General features: G+C 38.1%; 1 protein-coding gene across 1 annotated transcript in view; it reads right to left on the bottom strand.

Moving 5' to 3' along the window:
* PPM1L (protein phosphatase, Mg2+/Mn2+ dependent 1L) overlaps positions 1-19,503 on the bottom strand; it is a 297,578-nt gene that overhangs the window by 218,071 nt on the left and 60,004 nt on the right. The window lies entirely within an intron of this gene.

A 19,503-nucleotide genomic window follows, 5' to 3' on the forward strand; every position in this document is an offset into this window, starting at 1 on the left:
GGGGGCGCTGACACCAGGTTTCTCTGGCTCCAAAGCATGTATACTATGATCTGTTCCCCTGTATCACAATTGCTACCAATGTGGTCACTGTCATTTAGAACTTAATTTTAGGGGACACCTGGGTAGCCCATTTGGTTAAGTGTCTGACTCTTGATTTCAGTTCAGGTCATCATTTCACGATACGTGAGATGGATTCCTGCATTGCGCTCTGCTCTGACAGCTCGAAGCCCACTTAGGATTCTCTCTCTCCTCTTCTCTCCGCCCCTCCCCCTCGCGAGTGCGCATGCTCTCTCTCTCTCTCTCTCTCAAAATAAAAATAAGCAGGGGCACCTGGGTGGCTCAGTCGGTTGAGCGGCCGACTTTGGCTCAGGTCATGATCTCACAGCTCCTGGGTTTGAACCCTGCATCGGGCTCTGTGCTGACGGGTCGGAGCCTGGAGCCTGCATCAGATTCTGTGTCTCCCCTCTCTCTCTGCCCCTAACCCACTCACATTCTGTCTCTGTCTCTCTCAAAAATAAATAAACATTAAAAAATGAATAAATAAATAAATAAAAATAAACATTACAAAAAGAACTTAATTTTAAATATTTAAAAGTCTAACTTCCACCAATGGCTCATATTTCAAAAAAATTTTTAATCCTGTTTCAATAATTTGTGAGGTATGAAATAGGAGGACTAGGAATAAAAAATTTTTTTAAGAATTATTACCCAATATTTGGAGAAATTCCTTTATAAGTATCACTTTTTATAGTGGAAGCCAAAAAATACTCTGGAAAAAAGGAAGGAAGAGGAATCTAAATATTCTTAGTTCTGAGTTATATGCCTTTTGAGTCTGAAAGAGCCAGACAAATATTTAAGCAGAGAAGAAAAAACACATATACTTTCAGTCAAATGCTGAGTTAGAAGTAGGCCACATCTCATTTTTCTATCCCAAAGTGCTTAATTTAGAATCAGATTTTAAAAACAATCCTCCACAGGCCAGGTTTGGCCCTTCCAGTTGGCACCTGGACATCAAACTCTTATGACAATCTGGAACAACTGAAAATAGCTTTGGGCATTCAAACTATCATGCAGTAAGGAAGGTCAAATTTGAATTAATGTATTTTAAGACTGAAAAAAAAAAAAAGGTTTTATACAGGCCTTAAAAGAGAACAGGAAAAATAAAGGGAAGAATGAAAATGAAACAGCTAACCCAACTTATATTCCCATCAGAAATGAAGACAGAAATGCTCACACTTCTCTTTACCACTGTCTTCCATCGTAAGGCAGCTCAGTTCAGAGCTGTGCACTGTTTCTACTCTAACTACAAAGCCATGTCTTACATTTTCTACTTCTTTTTATTCAGGAACCTTTACTATTTATCCATTTTCTACAGAATAAAGTCCTAATTCCTTTGCCTGGTGTTCAAAGCCCTTTCCAATTTGAATTCAACCTACCTCTCCAGTTTTATTTTCCATTTTTCACCTTCATGAGTCCTCTATTAGAGCCAAATAGATCCACTCACTGCTGAAAAGGCAGACACATTCTGGCTTAGCTGCCTTTGGTACCGCCACCAGCATCCCGCCTAATCTCCTCCACCTGGCTGAATCCTTTCTGTCCCCAGGGACCAGCTCAAGGCCCAGCTCCTGCAGGAGTGCTCCCCAACTACCTCAGGAGGTAGAAAACATCTCTCTCCTGTGAAATACTATACCAGTTATGTAATATTCTAAACCACTCATTTGGGACTCATCATAAACTCTCTCATTCTAATATTTATTTATCTTAATTCTATGTCTTACCTCCTCAAGTAGATCTTAAGTTCCCTGAGGGAAAGAACTTCAGTCTTCTTTATCCCTATATTTTACGTAACACCTAATCAGGAATAAATTAATGTTATGTGACCTTCAGCTAATAGGATTTTAAAGCACTCATGCAAGCATGCTAAGCAAATGGCTATTTATAAGTCAAAGGGAGGAATATATATCACCAGAAAACTTCAATACTTCATTGTTTGCACATTTCATAACATAATACAATAGTTCCTATAATCTCTTTAATCAAAATAAAACTACAGAAGTCCTGATGTGTTATCAAGCCAGGAAAAGTGTAACTACTGAAGACAAAGTTATTTTTGCACCTGCTGAAAAAGCAGCAATAAGTTTAATCGCATCAAGTAGGTTTCTCTGCTTGACTCCACATAAAATATGACTGTGCTGCACCCTGCAGTCTATGGAAGAAAAGGATTGTAAGAAAGCCTATTCAAAGACTAATCAATGTTTGGGAAGGAAATAATTTTCCTGCTGTTTTAAAACTACTCATCAATTTTCCTCTCAATATTGTCATTACACACTAAGAATACACAATTGAGTTGTACCTGCAATCACCATTTCATATTTGGAAATAGAGTTCTGCAATCACTTTCCTCATTTGAGAATTAAAGAAAATAATGTATCTATAAAACTATATTACTCTATAAGCTGATCTCTGATTTTCTGAAAATAATCTTTATTTGGCTAACCATCATGTTCATTGAGTCCTAGCTGTGAGAATATGGCTGAGTTCTAAGATAGGTCTTAAGAAGCAAATTCCCAACCTCTTTTTTAAGATGTGAACTATCAGGAGAAGAAACATACTAATAAAGGAAGTCTTGGACTCCGGGAATTCCAGGTTGACTCATAATATGATCCAAATTCCAAAATCCAGATTGCCAAGTTCCATTTCTGCCCAGGTCAATGCTGGGATAATTCCAGGTTCAAATAGCTAGTAAGCAAACACTCCAGAACACTCAGGTAGATCTTATGGAACCCAATGTAAACTGTGATTCAACAAAAATTCTGAAAACTGATTAGATACATCTTTTCCCCCAGGAGAATTCCAGAAATACCTCAATTTCAGCGCAATCTTAAGGCCATGCTTTGCAAATATTTCATGATGTTTTCCAAAGGCACTGGTTGCCAAAGGAAACATTTTAAAGGAGCCATTAGCAAATGAAGTTGGGAAACACTACTTACAATGTATTTCTACTGGAGATCACTGGCTAGGTAAAATGTTTTAGAAAAGTACTCTTAAAAAGAAATCAATTTTTTAAAAAAGAAATCAATTTACCTTCACTTGAGCCAGCACCTCTCAAATATCTGAAATCCTAGTAAGACTTCCATGGGGCTATCCCACTTTACCCCATGATTTTTATGTACTATATATCGTGTCTCTATCACTAAAGAAATTCAAATAGGAAAGTTGCATACATTTAAGGTATATTTTAGGTGTCACTTAAGGAAAGGCCCCCCAGAGGGTCTCCCAAAGTGGCATTCATTATTTTGGCAAATGTGCCATAGTATAAGGTCTGGCCTTGAGCTGTGCAAGTTCAAAATTGAGTTTGTCAGCATATCAAAGAGATTCTACATTTCACTGGAAGATCCACAGTACCATAGTCATAACACACAACACATAACACAACACCAGAATGTCAATTGATTAGATTATAATTAACAATAAGTAGCTATAAAAACACCTATATTCTAAATTGTAGAACGCATTCATTCTCTCCCTCTGGTAGATTCACTTGGGAGGCAAATCATATTCAGAAGATAAGCACAGAATCGGGGGGAAATGGTTAGATGAACTGCATTTTTAATGGCATCAGACTAATGGACACATTAGGCTAATGTGTCCATCTCATAATATCTTCTTTTAACAATAAACCATAACAGTAATGGACAAAAGATTGGTCTGGAGAGTTGAGAAGCTTGTATTCCTCCTTAATCGCTAGCAGCCCTAAAACTCCTCGGTCCATTCCTGAAAATGACCAGTTGCTGTCGTTTCAATCTTACCTGAAGTGTGGGAAAAAATGTACTAGAGAGCTAGCTGGCTTCTTATGATCTATGTCATATTATCTAAAACAATGAGTTTGTTATACAAACACAGCTAAAAATAGGTCCCCGTAAACCAATATCCCTTGTAACCCCTAAGCCCCTCCAATATAGAAAATCTGGGGGCACCTGGTGACTCAGCTGGTTGAGCATCTGACTCTTGATTTCTGCTCAGGTCATGATCTCATAGTCCATGGGATCAAGCTCTGAATCCTTGAGGGGCCTGCTTGGGATCCTCTCTCTCTCTCTCTCTCTCTCTCTCTCTCTCTCTCTCTCTGACCCTCCCCCACTCAGGCTCACACTTGCTCTCTCTCTCTCAAAATAAATAAAATAAACTTTAAAAAAAAGAAAGAAAAGAGAAGGCAAAAGAAAAGAAAAAAGAAAAGAAAGAGAATCTAGAGCTTATTCTGTACCATAATCCTCAACATCCACTGGCAGCCCTCTCTCTAACCCCATCTCTGTATTAGGGATGTCTTCACCAAAGATATCAAAATTAGGTCCATTGTCCATTAGATCCATAGATCCCTCCCCTAAAATATTAATTTAGTCACTTTCCATGTTTACCTATAGAAAATAAGTTGTTTAAGAATGTCTGCTTAGGGGCACCTGGGTGGCTCAGTCGGTTAAGCATCTGACTTTGGCTCAGGTCATGATCTCATGGTTCATGGGTTCAAGCCCCACATCAGGCTCTGTGCTGACAGCTCAGAGTCTGAAGTCTGCTTTGTGGATTCTATCTCCCTCTCTCTCTGCCCCTGCCCAGCTCATACTTTGTCTCTCTCTCTCAAAAATAAATAAAACATTAAAATAAATAAATAAATATAAAAAAATAAAAATGTCTGCTTAAAGACTGAAATGAATTCAATTACACATGTTTTATTTAGTCCACACAGCACTTTTTTTTTTTTTAATTGGAAACCATCACAGCTAAAAAAATCCACATTTCTAGCTCCTAAAGAATCAGCAGGGTTCAGCCATGTCTGGACAATGACATGGCTGAACATCAAGTGGCAAATACAGGCTGAAGCAGAATACAGACCATGTTCCCCTCATGCCCACCCCCCTGCTGACCACTCCCTGTTGTTTTAGAGCCGCTCTTGGCAGGCATTTTCATTTGCCAGCCCCCACTTGATCCACCATAACTTGACTCTGCAAGGTAATTCAGAGAACAACTTACTGCACAATGTTTTCCAGTGCTTAAGGAGTTTAAGGCACAAGAAATCCTTGTTGGATCTCTTAACCTATGAGCCACGGTCAATCAGAAGAGACCCATCAGGTAAGACCCGAAACCTCCTTTTCACAACTCATTTCTGTTTTCACTCTTCCATTTCTACCCCATGAACCTAAACCTTGAATAAAGCCTTCTATAAATATCTCCCTACCCTAACCCAAGAACTGGCTACATTTCTAGGGCCCAGTGCAAAATAAAAATGTAGGTCCCTTTTTCAAAAATTATTAAGACTTTTAAGATGATGACAGCAGAACATTAAATCGAGTACAGGGCCTTTCTAAATGTGGAAACCTGTACAACCACAGAGGCCACATGCCTGTGAAGCCAGCCCTACCTACCCCCTTTCTTTTAAACTCACTCTCCAATCTGTTTTTCTGGATTCCAAGGGTCCTGCCCTAGGCTTGACAAGCTGAATCTGATCTCATTTGCTTCTGACTCTGTTTTACCTTCCCACAATAAGAACAAGAATTCCTTTCCCTGGCACGGACATTACCCTTCTTGACAAGATATACAGCATAGCATTTATATCTATATGGTCGCATGACCCTAGTACTACTGAGTGAAACAAGAATCATAAAAAAGATGTGCAAATATTTAAGGCCCAAAAAGGAATGTCATTTTGTTCAACTTCCTTCTTTACATGCACAATTTACCTTGACAATAACAGGGGCTTGAAATCAAGCAAACTTACTTGTCTGTCTCCTATAAACTCATGTTTCCATTTTTTTAAATCACTCATATAACATATACACTTAAAATAGTATCATTTTTATTTATCTTTTTTATTCCTCCCTTCTTTCACCATTCAACCAATAAACCCAGATAGCCTTAAATTTTTCCAAAGCATAGTACATACACATGGTTTTACTATGTGTAGGAAGGTTTTAGATGGCACAAGGTGCTTTATTATATTAAAGTGAATAGAAGACAATATAATGAAACATAATAAACAATATAAAATATATAATAAACAAACATATATAGTAAACAAATATAATGAAGAATATAATAGGGCTGCCTGCGTTGCTCAGTCAGTTAAGCGTCTGACTCTTGATTTCAGCTCAGGTCATGATCTCGCTGTTCACAGGATCAAGCCCCATGTCAGGCTCTGTGCTGACAGCATGGAGCCTGCTTGGGATTCTCCCCCCCGGCCCCTGGTCCTCTCCTGCTCGAGCTGTCACTCCTCTCTCTCTCTCTCTCTCTCTCAAAAGAAATAAACATTTTTAAAAAAGAATATAATAATATCAACCTGTGAGTTCAAAGTTATTACATTTTTAAAATGTATTTAAGTAAAATAAAGTGCATCATTTTAATGAAAAATATTGAAGAAATAACAACAGGGGTGGCACCTAGAAAGGAAAAATATCAAAGTGGAACTCAAATAATTTAATGCAGAAAATATGCTTTAGATTATAAGGCAAGAGAACTCTGATTCTTAAGATAAAATAAGCTTTTGTGTTTTTTTTACCTCCACTGTAGTTAATATCTTTTTAGGAAGAGAGTGGAGGGGTGCCTGGGTGGCTCAGTCGGTGAAGTGTCAGACTTTGGCTCAGGTCATGCTCTCATGGTTCATGGGTTCAAGCCCACATCAGGCTCTATGCTAAGAGCTCAGAGCTCAGAGCCTGGAATCTGCTTCGCATTCTGTGTCTCCCTCCCTCTCTGCCCCTCTCCTGCTCTCTCTCTCTCTCTCTCTCTCTCTCTCTCTCTCTCTCTCTCTATCTCAAAAATAAATAAACATTAAAAAGAATTTAATAGAGAGAGAAGTAGAATATCAATTTGCATTAAGAGAACAATTTTTAGGGCTCCTACAGTCCTTATCAAATGAGAGTGATAAAGATCCACTGAGAGGCCAAAAGGATACCAACCAATCAAAGGAACCTAAAAATGTTTGGAATGTACATGGTAATAACCAAGACTGCTCAGCTGACTAAAGGAGTTCCTTTAGAAAGCATAGAAGCCTCCACCCTGCTAAATGACTATCCATGTACAAAGCAGATGCTACATGGACTGAGATGAGGGAGGAGAGCAAAATGTAACAGTGACATTGGAGTTCCAGTGTTGGCCCTCCCATGGGTGAATCATGTGACTCTCAGTGCTATGGACGGATATTTGTGTCTGCCCCAAAATTTGTATCTAAAGCCCCAGTCTCCAATGTGATGGTATTGGGCAGTGAAGTCTTTGGGAGGCAATTAGTGTTAGATGAGGTCATGAGGGTGAAGTCCCTATGATGGGATTAGTGCTGTCGTAAGACAAGGAGGAGACCAGAGCCTTCTCTCTCTCTCCTCTCTCTCTCTCTCTCTCTCTCTCTCTCTCTCTCTCTCTCTCTTTGTCTCTCTCTGTCTCTCTCTCTCTCTCTCCCACCACCCCATATGAGGATACAGCAAGAAGACAGTCATTTGCAAACCAGGAAGAAAGCCCTCCCTCTCCAGACACCAAATCTGCTGGCACCTTGATCTAGGGCTTCCTATCTTCTAGAACTGTGAGAAATATTTGTTGCTTAGCCACCCAGTCTAAGGTATCTTGTGGCAGCAGCCTAAACTGACTAAAACATTATTACATGACTCATTTAGCTTCTCTGCATCTGCTGATCACAGTTACCAAATTTTAGAGTTAAAAAACCTCACTTGAGCCCCCATATTTTACAAATTATGAAAATCAGGTTAAACGACTCTCTCAAAGGCACACATCTTCTTGCTAGAGAGCTACAAGATCAGAACTACAGGAGAAGGCTCCTGAGTCTCCTGGCCAGCATTCCATGCCTCTCTCAGGCTGTCTCCTCCTGCTGGAATGCCCTTCCACGTCACCCCTTCTGTGTCTCTCTGAACTCCATTATATCTCAAGACCCAGTTCAATGGCATATCTGGAAAGCACTGCCTGGTCTGAGCTCCCCCACCCAACAAGGCAGAGTTCAGATTGTTCTCCACCATCCCCATAATCCACAGCAGTGCATCCATTCAGAGAGTAAAACACGTCCCCACATTGTACTCTGGTTAGTGAACTTTGCATTCCTTTTCCCCATATACTGTGAATTCTTTGAGTAAAAGGAAGTCTTACTCATCTTTATACTTCTAATGTTCCAAAATGCCTGCTGCATAAAAGGTATGTAATAAGTAAATATAAATTTACACATAATTTATAATGAAAACATGATATTCCAAACTGCAATCAGTGTAAGAACGAGTTATAGGACAATATAAAACTATCATTAGCTACATAAATATTGCTTGTAGAACAATCTGGGATATCTGCCCCAGCACCATTTCCCAGTTGGAAATCACTAGGAGTTGAAGGGACTGCCAGCACTGGTCTTAAACATGTCAGGCATTGTGCTGGGTGCTTTGGACTTAATCTTCATAACAACCTGTGAGTAAGTACCATTATATCCATTTTGCTGATAAGAAAACCAAATTTCAGAGAGCTTAAGCTTCATTAAGATAACATAGGTGGCATATAAGAAGGAGCTGGGACTCAAATCTAGATTTCTTATGCCTCTGCTCATTGCTTCACATGGATCCTGAGCTTCTCACACACAGCCTGTCTGACCCTAGAAGGCAGCCTAGGATTATTTAGCTGAAAAATCCAAAACACTAAACCAGTCCCATGAACTAGCAATGCAGAAGAGCCTAGCCACCTGCCTCTCATCCTCTCTATACCCGTTTTTGTATAACAGGGGTCATGCTAGCTGGCTGAGATTAACTCAGAAGAGTACTTAAAACATAATGTCTTAGTTATATAATTTTGAGCAGTTTAAGCTTAATTCCACTCAAATTACAGAATGATACTGAGCATCACAAAGGATTGCTGAGTAAAAGAAAATATATATGAGCAAAGCCTCTGTTGCCATCAACTCATATTCAAACCGTACCTAATACTCCCTCCTTACCCCCAACTCATCATTGATTTTTATTAAAAAGTTAACTCAGACCACACATAGGTTGATTTTTAATCATGTGGCCGGTAATGAAAAACTCGGGTTCTCCCTGGTAACATATGAAACATGTTTAAACAAGTGCATTCCAATGCATCCAACACTAAACCCTCTTGGGTGCTGTCCAAGGTAGGTGGAGGCTATAGCTGGTACTGTTCAACTGAATTCCATCCCCAACACCCAACATAGTTCCTGGCATAGAACAGGAATTTGGAAAATGTTGTGTTGATTTATAATCTGTGCTCAAGTGGGCAATTAGAAAGCTTCTTTAAATAGTTCTTAAATACTCTTAAATCTACTACTGCTAAAATCTTATGCACACTTACAAATAGCAGACTTAAGGATATTTTTAAACTATTTAAAGTTTTGAAATTGCATGAGAAAATATAATATCAAGATTCACCAGGAGAAAAAAAAAAAAGCTTTGAGTATAACTTTTAGGTCTTAATTTTCCCCCATTGCAGAATGTGCAATTGTAGACTAAGGATCGAATCTGACCTATCAATCTCATGTAATCTTGAGACCAAAAAATTCAGCAATAAATGAAAATTTATTTTCAGAGCCACAAAGTGTAATTATGATTTGACTTGTCTCTCTTCCATGTAAATCTAAATTTCCCTAAACCATTTAGAAAACTAAATATTAAACTTTTAGGGTGGGGTAGGAATAATATAAAGTACTCTCATTCCCAGGAAAAAGTTTATAAATGACTTCCCTTCATGTCTTTACCCTACCTCAAACTAATGCCTCCAAAGGAAAATGTATGTGCTTCTTCCTTCTGATCTAGTACTAGATTATTATAGGTCAGGGTCAATTTTTCCTTGGGAAGGTTATTGGGAGATTAAACGAGTTAATCCATGTAAAGCATAAGGACCATGGCTGGTTCAGGGTTGACATTCAATAATAGCAGCTATGACGGGGGTGCCTGGGTGGCTCAGTTGGTTAAGCGTCCAACTTCAGCTCAGGCCATAATCTCGTGGTTTGTGAGTTCAAGCCCTAAGCCTGGCTCTGTGCTGACAGCTCAGAGCCTGGAGCCTGCTTTGGATTCTGTGTCTCCCTCTCTCTCTCTCTGCCCCTCCCCCACTTGTGCTCTGTCTCTCTCTGCCTATCAAAAATAAATAAATGTAAAAAAAATTTTTTTAATTAGAAAAAAATAATAATAGCAGCTATGACAATTACCAAAAGGATAATGAGGACGAGAATGATGATAACAAAAGAAAACTTCACATTTTGTTTTAAGTTAAGCTAAAAACCACTGTACTCAAAGAAATGCCCAAACAAAGAGCAAGGTCAGCTCATAAAGCCAAGATTCATCATCAGGTTTCTGAAATTCTTTCTTGTTTTCTCAACTACCCTAAGGATTTCAGTCCTGTTTATGTGATAGGCCAATCCACTTGAGTTTTCCAGGACTGAGAAGCAGCTGCCAGGCTACAGTTTTGTAGGCTGAGGTGCAGCATGTGTGAAGGACACCCTAATGTGTCGAGGAACAGGCAAGGAAAGGTAGGACACTGGGACCAAAGCTTGAGATTTTTGCCCTCTTTAATGAACTGGAAAGTATCTGTGTATTCATCCCACACCTCCCACCCCCCTGATAAACCAAGCTGCTGCTCCCTTAATAACCCTACCTCCCAAGACCCTCCTAATGCTCAACCGTATCTCTGCCAGTTGACAAGTAGAGCTGACAGGTTACAAATGAAACCCTGTTCCAGCCTGTCTACCTGCAGGATGTGAATGGACTTAGTGAGGCAAGAAGGGAACAGAAGGCCCCCAATAAGGGAAAATCAGCCATTTTTTAAAAGGTGGATGAAAAAACAGTAAAGTGTATCTGATGTATTTACAGATACAAAGCAGAAGAGCATCCCTCTCTGGTAGCTGAGTGAGTTGTCTGGCAGCCTCCTTAGCCAGCTTTGCTTTGTTTTAATGAGAAGAATGTGAAAGGAAGGAGAGTGTAAGACAAATCAGAGATGGGACATAGTCTTGAAAAGCTGTTTCTAACAACTATTTGTGGGCTGAGAAGTGAGGTAGGCAAATGCCACCTGTGCTTCCCTCTTTCCTTCCATTCACCTGTTCATATATTACACATTTATTGACCACTTGCTGGTGCCAGATACCACAGGGGCTGTTAAGGATACTGGGACAAAGGGTTGGGTCCCTTTCTTCCAGGAGATGGGTGGAGTTTTGATAAATAAAAACGAAGAGGGAGGGCATTCCAGGTCAAAGAAACCCACTTAACTTGTAGGGGAAACAACCTGTGCAGAGAGGTAAACAAGCACAGAGCATGTTCTGGAATACCGAGGAGACCAGAGTCTTCTACCACATGCTCTTCCTTGGGTCAGTAAATGGCAATATGTATCATGTTCTCGCTGTGTGACTTCCCTGCCCTGGAATTACTGCTTCCTTCTAACAACTGGTCTCCTTAACTAAGCTAAGAATGACCGTGCTATTGGAGGTACACAGATTCAGACACAAATGCTTCAGTTAAGAGCAAGTGTTTTTTTTTTTTTTTAATTATGCATCTCTCTCAGGTTATCTGGGTATTTGTTACTAAGCCATTTTAGTTGATTTTGGTAATCTATTATAAATAAAAGGTGTTTGGGGTGTTGTGCTTTTGTTTAGTTTTTCTAAAGATACTTAAGCACCATATTTATATAGCATCAAGGAGCACTAACCCACTAATCCACATGGTTTCTACATACATTAACCTACACTAATAACATTACACCATCAGTCAATTGGATGGAGCAGAGAAGCCTGTGTGAAAACAGTCTAAGAGCTATCCCTTTGTTAGGCATTGTGATTTGGCCATTCTTTTATACTTTCTGTCCTACCTCTCCAAGGGTCTTCTTTAAAAGTAGAAGTCTTTCCGGATGATAGAGTATGCACACAATTTCCCCAGTTCTGCCAGTCCTACCCTTGGAATTTCCCCTCTAGAAGGGGGAAAAGGGAGAGAACAACAAAAAGGAATCTTATTTCTCTATCAAAGAAACCTCTTTAGACATAATGATTTTTTTTTAATCAGCTAGTAAAAATGTATCTCAGAGGATAACAAGATTTCTGCTGGAAGCGAACCCTTGCAGAGGCTGACCACATTTGCAAATGCAAAACGCCATTACTTCCCCCAACAACCTCAGCAACATTAGTCTCTGGTCAAAGGACCAGAGGAAGAGGGAGGGGGACTGTCCTCCTTCTAAATGGGGAGGGAATGCAGCCAAGCAAAAAGAGTTCGAGAAAGAACAATGGCCTCCCAGTGAGAAAGTGTGTTAAGTAGGTCGGTATTGGAACCGCATTTTGTTGCACACAAATCCACCATTGTTCCTTTATATTTTCTTTCCCTTTTCTTTCCTACTTCTTTTCTTTCTTCTGCCCTATTCACTATTACTGTCATCTCATGTGAGTTTTTTTTAAACCATGATATATTTGTTCAATTATCTGTAGACCTAGAGCTTCTTCATCAAATTAGCTGATCTCTATTTATAGCTGATAATACTGTACAAGGGATCTAATAAAAATTCCTGAGGGTGATAAAACTAAGTCAGATTGTGATTGCTGTTTTTGACCCAAGGATTGTTGCCATTATCCAATAAATTTGCTTCAATAAACGTTGTAAATATGTATTTTCTTTTAAAGGTATTACTTTTCAATAAGAAACACTAGGATGCATAGTATCAGGAGATAACATTTTCACAATTTGCTGCAAGCTCTACTCCAAGATCACATTATCTTTAAAAAAAAATGAGCTTTAAGAGACATAAAGATGAAATAAACCTAAATAGACTTTATATAATGATTCTATCAGGAACAGAATTCATCTGTACCTGGTAAGTATAATCACATAAAATGTGCTGATACATTTTTAACAATTAATACGTAAAACTGCCAAAGAAACTCTGTAATACTCAATACTCAAGTGTGACTTTTGTTGTTGCTATGAATATATCTCCATATCTATTAATTTCACAAGACATTCTCTTTCATTTACTATGCTCAATTTACCAATTGTTCTAATGGCTTCTGATGATATTTAAAAGTATAATGAAGAAAAAAACAAAAGCAAACGGCATCATTAAGCCAGGGTCTAACAAGGACCCCAAACCAGAGTCTGAGGCATGGATCAAAATCCATCTTAAAACCCAAGCTGCAGTTCATCATATCCTTTCAACAGTTAAGGCTGAAACACCTAAATGTCAATACATTTCTATGTCTATCATAAGACTAATCTCAGAGGCAAGACTATCTTTCACCTACAGTGAGGTTATGTCTAAAAACAAGGAAATCCTGACAAGGTAACTGAAACCTCAGAAAGCAAAACCACAGATAAGGGGGGGACTACTGCATATAATTTTTTTTTTTCCACTGAGGCTTTCAGTGACAGAGCTTGGATTTGTGGCCATCGCCCTAGTGATGGAGGTGCACTGATCTATCCACATCCTCACATCTGACACCCATAAGCCCAAATGCCCACTTATAAAAAAAAATTTTTTTAATTTTATTCATTTACTTTGAGAGAAAGAGTATGAGCAGGGGAGGGGCAGGGAGAGAGAGAAAGAATCCCAAAAAGGCTCCGTGCAGCAAGTACAGAGCCCAATGAGGGTCCTGAACTCACAAACCAGGAGATCATAAACTGAACCGAAACCAGGAGCCCGACACTTAACCGACTAAGCCACCCAGGCACCCCTCCTCCAAATGTCCACTTTTGTCAGATGGGCAGCTAGGGTTCAAAGGACAGACTTTGACCACACAGAATGAACGAGCTAACAGACACCCACAGGATTCCAGCCCATGACCTTTCCCTCATAAGCACTTCCTGCCCTAATCACACACTAACAGTGCTAAAACATGTATTCAAAATACCACCAAGTTCATGATTCAGTAGATTAACAAGCACTCATAAATAACCAGTTTTGAAATTCAGTAAGAACTTTATGTCTAGATATGAACTGCATAACAAAAGCAAGAGTTCTTTTGGTCGCTGGATATTATATCCAGAGTAATTCAAAGAAACCAACTTGAGATTAAATCAGACTTAGTCAATTAAAAAAAGGGGGTGGGGGGCATGCTTGGGTGGCTCAGTTGGTTGAACATCCAACTCTTGATTTTGGCTCAGGTCATGATCCCAGGGTTGTGGGACTGAGCCCTGCATCAGGCTCCACACTGAGAGTGGAGCCTGCTTAAGATTCTCTCTCCTTCTCTCTCTGCCCCCTACCCTACTCATGCTCGCTCTCTCTCTCTCTCTCTCTCTCTCTCTCTCAAATTAAAAAAAAAAAAACAGGCCTGGTCATCTATACTGAATAGCATAATTGTTGTCAACAGCTCCAATGTCAGACACCTGGATTTAAATCCCAGGTTTGGGAGCTATAGGAACTTAAATTATTTAACACCTCTGTGCCTCACTTTCATCATCTGTAAATGAGGGGTACTAATATGCCTACCTCATAGGGTTCTTGTGAGAATTAAATAAGTTAATATATAAAAAGTACTTAGCAGGGTACCTGGCACATAGTAAATATTGAAAAAACTGTAGCAGTTATGTAGTATTATTGTTATACTAACTACCTCTGGTCATATCTATACTAATACTGATTTTACAAATAGAGAAAATGAATGACAAACATTATAAAGATAAATCATTATATATGAAGATCAAAAGTATGATCACTTATACGTTTGCACAACAGATTGAGTCTTAACATTACTTCATATTAATATATGATACATCAACCATTTTTTAAAACTCCCTCACTACTCTAAGCATCTGTAATCAAGAAGAGCATTAAGAAAAATCAAAGGCAGGAAACAACCAGATAAAGAACAGAAAACATTAACTAGTTCCTTGTAAATTAGAACTCCCCTGAACTTTGTCTCACCAAAGGCTATGCTGGCAATCTTCCAGGCATCCAGAGCTTGTACAAATGATGAATACTAATTTATGTAAATTGGACTTTTTTTTTCTCTTGAGATAACAGCAGACAGTTCCAATCTTATTGTTATGAGTAGCGACTTTTTTTTACTTTCTTTGTCTTCTAAGACTCACTTTTTATATTCTATTTGTCTCATAGTTTTTGTTCATATGTTTTCCCCTTTTGAACTCATGTGCTCTTTTTTTACCTCCAAATTTTTATTTAAATTCCTATTAGTTAACATACAGTGTAATACTAGTTTCAGGTGTAGGTAGAATTTACGTACGACATCCAGTGCTTATCACAGTAAGTGCCCTCCTTAATACCCATCACCCATTTAGCCCATCCCCCTACCCACCTCCCCTCCAGCAACCCTCAGTTTTTTCTCTATAGTTAAGAATCTGTTTTATGGTTTTTTTCTCTCTCTCTCTCTTTTTCCTTTGCTTGTCTTTTTGTTTCTCACATTCCACATATGAGTGAAATCATATGGTATTTTTGTCTTTAACTTATTTAGCTTAGCATAATACACTCTAGTTCCATCCACATCATCTCAACATGCAAAAAAATGAAACAACTACTTTCTTATACCATATACAAAAATAAATTAAAAATGGATGAAAGACCTAATGTGAGACAGGAAGCCATCAAAATCCTAGAGGAGAACACAGGCAGTAACCTTTTTGACCTTGGCCATAGCAACTTCTTACTAGATATGTCTCCTGATGCAAGGGAAACAAAAGCAAAAAAATAAACTATTGGGATGTCACTAAAATAAAAAGTCTTTGCACAAAAGGAAACAATCAACAAAACTAAAAGGCGACCTATGGAATGGGAGAAGATATTTGCAAATGACATATCTGATAAAGGGTTAGTATCCAAAATCTCTAAAACACTTATCAAACTGAACACCAAAAAACCATAAATAATCCAGGTAAAAATGGGCAGAAGACATCAATAGACATGTTTCCAAAGAAGACATATGCATGGCTAGCAGACACATGAAAAGATACTCAACATCACTCACCATCAAGGAAATAAAAATCAATTACAATGAGATATCACCTCATACCTGTCAAAATGGCTAAAATTAACACAGGAAACAACAGGTTTTGGTGAAGATGTGGAGAAAGGGGAACAAACACTCTTACACTGTTGGTGGGAATGCAAACTGCTGTAGTCACTCTGGAAAATAGTATGGAGATTCCTCAAAAAGTTAAAAATAAAACTGCCCTACGATCCAGTAATTGTACTAGTAGGTATTTACCCAAAGGATACAAAAATACAGATTCAAAGGAGTACATGCACCCCAATGTTTATAGAGGCACTATCCCTATGATCCAGCAACTGCACTACTAGGTATTTACCCAAAGGATACAGAAGTACTGATTCAAAAGGGATACATGTGCCATGATGCTTATAGCAGCATTATCAACAATAGCCAAACTATGGAAAGAGTCCAAATACACATTGACTTATGAATGGATAAAAAAGATATATATATATACACACACACACAACGGAAAATTACTCAGCCATAAAAAACTAATGAAATCATGTTCTCTTTCTTAAACACAATCTTTTTTTGAAAATTGTTCCTTTTAGATATTCTAATTCAACTTTTCTTAATTTAACATTCAATTTTGTGCACTAGGGCCTGGGATGGTACCTTAAACATAATAGAAACTTCAACTATTTGTTCACCAATTGTAGTATAGTATCTGTGGATAGCTCAGCTATTTCAACATTCTTAGATCTGGTGCATGTTAGTTTTCATTACTACTAATACTTTTCACCATTGTGGAACTACATAAATTATCACTTACATTTGGGTAATTTCTTTTTTAATTTTTTTAATGTTTATTTATTTTTGAGGGAGACAGAGACAGAGAGAGACAGAGGGTGAGCAGGGAAGAGGCAGAGAGAGAAGGAGACACAGAGTCCAAAGCAGGCTCCAGGCTCCGAGCTGTCAGCACAGAGCCTCACACAAGACTCAAACCCACAAACTATGAGATCATGACCTAAGCCGAAGTTGGATGCTTAACTGACTGAGCCACCCAGACACCCCTTGGTAATTTCTATTTGACAACATTTCAAATTGAAATATGCCTTCCAATCTATATTGCTAATGGATAATTACTATCATGATGCTCAATAAAATTAGGAAAAAAGCTTACTTATGGAAAATAAGCAGGCAATTTTTATAAAAGAGACTTTTAAAGAATCTAAAGACAACAGTATTACATTAAATACCAAATGCACAAAAAATTTTAGACCCAGTAACACTTTTGTTATACATAAACATACCCATAAATTATATATGTATATATGTGTGTATATGTATACACACACACACACACACACACACACACACACACACACACATATTCTAACAGATATAAAATATCCCTAGGAACATTTTGCTTTGAGAGGACCTTAACCATGGCAAGTGTCCTGTAACAAATAACAATTACTATAGAAAAAAAGATGAGAAAAGGTAAGAACTATTTTAGTTCATTTAAATGATAGAGTTCTGAGTCCTTTGGAACCAGAATCCTGGGATGACTTTACTATGTTCATTAAAAGAACACTAATTTCTTCATACAAGGAATAACCATTTGATGATCTGCCAAGAGGTCAACTTTTATAAAGAAAAGCTACGGTGAAAATATTTTAGGGACACCTGGGTGGCTCAGTTGGTTAAGCATCCAACTTCAGCTCAGGTCGTGATCTCACGGTTTGTGGGTTCGAGCCCTGAGCCTGAAGTCTGCTTCAGATTCTGTGTGTGTGTCTCTCTCTCTGCCCCTCCCCTGCTCAAGCTCTCTCTCTCTCTCTCTCAAAAATAAATAAACATTAAAAAAAAGAATATATTTTAAAAGAATGACAATTATGTTGGATGATCTTAAATAGCATAAAATTAACACTGTTACAAAAAAGTACAAAAAATAAAACATATACACACCATATTGTAAATGTTTTTCAAAGTATATTTAAAAAAAAGTCTCGGGGCTATGTGGCATGGTGGGAAGAACGCAGTCTTGGCCACCAAAAGACCTCAGTTCTGATTCACCTTTGCCTCTTTACTTCTAAAGCTATCAAGAGAGAGAATTAAAATAAAATTAGATAGGTAATATATTCAGTGCAGTGCCTAACACATAGTAAGGGCTCCATAAATAATAGTATCACTACCATTAAGAGAAGGCATATTGAATACATATTTAGTTTTGTACTCTTTCAAAATTCTACTAGAATGTAATGAGATTCAAAATAAAGAAATAAACAAATATAATGAAAAGAGAAGAGAAGACAATAACAACAAAATTTGGGGAGGTGGGAAACAGAGGGATGAATCATAACTAACCTAGCAGAGTTGACAAGGCTGAATCCTAGACCTCTTGCAGGGCTCTTAGCTGTACTGTTTTAAACTAAAACTTATCAAAGAAACCTAATTATCTATTATGGTTTTATTATACTAAAACATTCCTATCTAAGGGTTACTGCCTGGCTCAGTCAGTAAAGCATGCTACTCCTAATCTCAGGATTGTGAGTTCAGACCCCACATTCAGTGTAGAGCTTACTTTAAAAAAACAAAAACAGGGGCACCTGGTGACTCAGTTAAGCATCCAACTTCAGCTCAGGTCATGATCACACAGCTTGTGAGTTCGAGCCCCACGCTGAGCTCTGCACTAAAGGCTTAGATCCTACTTCAGATCCTCTGTCACTCTCTCTTTCTGCCCCTCCCTGGCTCTCTCTTTCTCTCCCTCAAAAATAAATAAACATTAAAGAAGAAGAAGAAGAAGAAGAAGAAGAAGAAGAAGAAGAAGAAGAAGAAGCAGCAGCAGCAGCAGCAGCAGCAACACTTGCCTACAAAATACAGGCTCACTTCCTAGCTGTCAAGTTCAAGAACACTCTCTGCAAGGCACTACTGATAAAAGTGTAAATTGGTGCAACCCATTTGGAGAAGAATTTAGTGATATCTAGTAAAGTATAAAGTGTGCATATCTTATCACCTAGCAATTGCACTCCTACAAATATATCCTAAAAATTCCTATATAAAAAGAAACATGTACAAAAATGTTCATAGCAGCATTGCTTATACTACCAAAACATGGAAATCATTGAAATGTTCATTAACAGAAAAAGACAAAAATGAATCACAATATGGCCACACAATGAACAGCAGTGAAAATAAGTGAACTAATATTACATGCACCTACCTGAATGAATCTCATAAACAACTCAGCTAAATAGAGCTGCAGAAAAATATATACAGCATAATACCATACATATAAAGTTTAAGACCACACAAAATGATACTATAAATTTCTTAGAGATACACACATAAGTAGTTCGGGGGGGGGGGTGGTTTAAAAGGGAATGATAAACAGCCAATTTAAATAGTGGAGTTACTACTAAGGCTCAAGAGAAAGAAATGAAATCAAGGAGCAGAATACAAGAAATAATATATTTAATTTCTTATACTAGGAATTGTGAATATGGGAGTCTAATGCATTAAATTTTCGGTCCTTTTGCATATCTTTTTATGTCTTAAATATTTTATAATAAAAATTTAAATCTCATATAAAAATGCTGAGACTCTCTAGC

Source organism: Felis catus, chromosome C2, assembly GCF_018350175.1.
Source record: "Felis catus isolate Fca126 chromosome C2, F.catus_Fca126_mat1.0, whole genome shotgun sequence".
NCBI lineage: Eukaryota > Metazoa > Chordata > Mammalia > Carnivora > Felidae > Felis > Felis catus.